This window comes from Nomascus leucogenys, chromosome 9 (genome assembly GCF_006542625.1).
Source record: "Nomascus leucogenys isolate Asia chromosome 9, Asia_NLE_v1, whole genome shotgun sequence".
Lineage (NCBI taxonomy): Eukaryota > Metazoa > Chordata > Mammalia > Primates > Hylobatidae > Nomascus > Nomascus leucogenys.
In genome coordinates this window covers 45,114,314-45,117,687 of record NC_044389.1, presented here as the reverse complement: position 1 = coordinate 45,117,687, position 3,374 = coordinate 45,114,314, and the positions used below count along the sequence as shown (strand labels likewise).

The 3,374-nt window shown below is 54.1% G+C and overlaps 1 pseudogene across 1 annotated transcript; it reads right to left on the bottom strand.

Annotated features, from left to right (window-relative positions):
- Positions 1 to 386: 386 nt before the first annotated feature.
- LOC100596657 lies at positions 387 to 1,521 on the bottom strand (annotated as a pseudogene). The gene has a single exon (XR_004031633.1). The product of XR_004031633.1 is annotated as a Krueppel-like factor 2 pseudogene (transcript).
- Between the last annotated feature and the right edge of the window lie 1,853 nt (positions 1,522 to 3,374).

The following is a 3,374-nucleotide window of genomic DNA, read 5'->3' as shown; positions in this document are numbered from 1 at the left end:
AGCAAAATCTTATAAAAACGAACCAGGTAGCCCAAAAATGCCCACCTGTCTATGTACAGTAATACAATATTTGTCACAGTCACTATATACAATATTATAAAAAATGCTGCAGACAGTACAAATTAAGGCCCTTATTTCTCACAAGGCGTCACAAGCCTCGATCCTCTAGTGTAGACCCGGTGGGAGAGAAGATGCCACTTAAATTATTGCACCATTTTGAAAAACAAAACTCGTCAAGGAGGATCGTGGTCTTTTCCCACCGGGCCTTCAGTCACAGACGGGGGGGGTGGGGGGTCGTCGTCATCGGGAGACCCTGTAGCCAGCGTGCCGGCCGGTTCTGGGTCCAATAAATACCAGTCACAGTCTGGGAGGGGGCCGCGCCCGGCGCGTGGGACCCGCCACAGCCGCGCGCAGATGGGCGGGGGTGTCCCGGCTACATGTGCCGTTTCATGTGCAGCGCCAGGTGGTCGGAGCGCGAGAAGGCACGATCGCACAGATGGCACTGGAATGGCCGGTGGCCCGTGTGCTTGCGGTAGTGGCGCGTGAGCTCGTCTGAGCGCGCAAACTTCCAGCCACAGCCGTCCCAGTTGCAGTGGTAGGGCTTCTCACCTGTGTGCGTGCGCAGATGCGCCTTCAGATGCGAACTCTTGGTGTAGGTCTTGCCGCAGCCCGCGTAGCTGCAGGTGTGAGTGGCGGTGCGTTTGCGCGGCCAGGAGCGGCGGCCGCGCTTTGGCTTGGCCTCCAGCAGCTCCAGCGGGGAGGCAGGCGGCGTGAGGAGATCGCGGGCGGCGGGGGGCGCCAGGCCCAGGGCTGCCGCGGCGGCTGCCGCGTCGTCGAAGAGACCGAAGGCTGGGGGCGCAGGCGGCGCGTAATGCAGCCCAGGCCCGGGTGCGCCGAAGCCAGGGCCACCGAAAGGCGGCGGGAAGGAGGTGCGCGGGCCGGGCGCGGGCAGGCGCGCGGGGCCGTCGGGGCTGAGAGGCGGGGTGTCGGGCGGCGGCGGGGGGCGGCCCCCGGGACCTCGCATGCACGAAGCCACCGGGCCCGGGGCGCCCTCGCGCTTGAGGCCGCGCGGTCCACAGGTCAGCCCGGGGGCGCAGCCGTAGCCGCCGCCGCCGTCCGCTTCGGGGGGGCTCGGCCTTGACCAGGCGGCCGGGCGGCGCCAGCAGAAAGCGGCCGTGCAGTGCGGGCCCCGGCGGCGCGTCCAGCTCGGGTCGCAGCAGCTCAGACACCAGGCCACCCGCGGGGGCGCTGTAGGGCGGGGGCGCGCCGGGTTCGGGGTAATAGAACGCAGGCGGCGGGGGCGGCGGCAGCGGCTCCGGGGCGGCCTCGGCGCCCAGCCCGTCCAGCCCCATGGACAGGATGAAGTCCAGCACGCTGTTTAGGTCGTCGTCGGTGCCGCTGGTCTCGGGCTCGGCGCGCGGCCAGCGCTCCTGCAGGCCGCGCTCGCGGCACGGGCTGGCGAAAGTGGAGAAGGACGGCAGGATGGGTTCACTCAGCGCCATGGCCGGGACCCGGGGTGGAAGGACGCGGACGGGGGACACCGGTGAGTGGCTGCCCGAGGCCGGGCTGGTCGGGGCGCGGGCGGGCGGGGAAGGCTCTGTGTGGTTTCATTTTCAATTAAAGTGATCAGCTTAATTCACTTTTCTTCTAGTTAATAACAAGGTAAATTTGATAATATTTCAGGCTTATTGAGGATGTATCTTTGTAACTCTTTAGGGCATAGTTTTATTTCTTCTGGTTTCTAAATGTGAATATAGTTCTTGCCTTGCTCTAGATAAGCAAACACACACAAGTTAACCAGTATCAAGTAAAAACCTATTGGGTGTCAGGAAAAGAGAGGAAAATCAAGTGGAAATACTTAGAGACAGATTGTAGACAGCCATGGGGTTATACCCTGGAGTTCTGATTTTACTATTTAGATGATGGGTAAACAAGCAAGTACATAGACTAGTCAGAAATATGATTTCTAAAAAGTCATTCTATCAGTAATACATGAGAAAATTGTCCTATCCACAAATATCCCTGTAACAGTGGTCCCCAACCTTTTTGGCACCAGGGACCAGGTTTGTGAAGACAATTTTTTCCAGGATGGGAGGGTGGGGGTGGAGGGAGATGGTTTCAGGATGAAATTGTTTCACCTCAGATTATCAGGGATTAGATTCTCATAAGGAACAGACAGCCTAGATCCCTGACATGCGCAGTTCGCAATAAGGTTTGTGCTCCTATGAGAATCTAATGCTGCCACTGATCTGACACGAGTGACAGAAGGTGGCGCTTAGGTGGTAATGCTCTCCTGCTAACTGCTTACCTCCCGCTATGTGGCTCAGTTCCTAATGGACCACAGACCATTACTGGTCCTTGCCCAGGGGTTGGAAACCCCTGTCTTATAACATGGAAGTGAATGAGAAGACAACAGGTAGATCTGTGATCCATTCGCTCACTTTGGCAAGTGGGGATGGAGAGAAGCAGGACACTTCTGGGCGAGAGGTTTGGAGAAGACAAGTGACTAGATGTGATCTTCTTATTAACAAGCTAATGACAGATCTGGCAAACAAACCAAATAGTTTTTGCTAAGAGGTGTGTCATTAATTTATGGAATGCTTTTAAAAGTATATGCCTAGTTATCTAGAATTGCTTAGAGTAAACATGCCTGGAAATTGCTTAGAGTAAACATGCCTGGAATCTGTGTGATATGGTTTGGCTCTGTGTCCCTACCCAAATCTCACCTAGAATTGTAATCCCACATGTCGAGGGAGGGAGATAACTGGAACATGGGGGTGGTTTTCTCCATGCTGTTCTCGTGATAATGAGTGAGTTCTCATGAGATCTGATGGTTTTATGAGGGGCTCTTCCACCTTTGCTTCCTTCTCACGCTCTCTAGCCTACTGCCATGTAAGACATACCTGCTTCCCCATCCACCGTGAGTGTAAGTTTCCTGAGGCCTCTCCAGCCATGCAGAGCTGTGAGTCAATTAAACCTCTTTTCTTTATAAATTACCCAGTCTCAGGCAGTTCTTTATAGCAATGTGAGAACAGATTAATACACTGTGGATTAATGGAGCGTAACTCTGGAAATGCCACATAAGGCATGCCATAATTTGTGTATAAAATGGAGATGTTTCACAGCCCAAATGTTTTCTTCTATAAATGAGATGACAAAACACGTTTTTTCGAAACTTCATCTGTTAACCTGAGCCATTGCATGCTTGGTGCTAGAAGAAAGGACCTAAATAGCTGTCATGAAAGTCCCAGAACTCTTGCTGCTTTGCCTGTACCTCGTGAGTACTTGTATTCTTGAAAGTATTAGTAGAGGTTGATACTAGGGAAGATCTCTAAATCCTGTGCATCTGATTTTATATGTTCCTTTATATTACC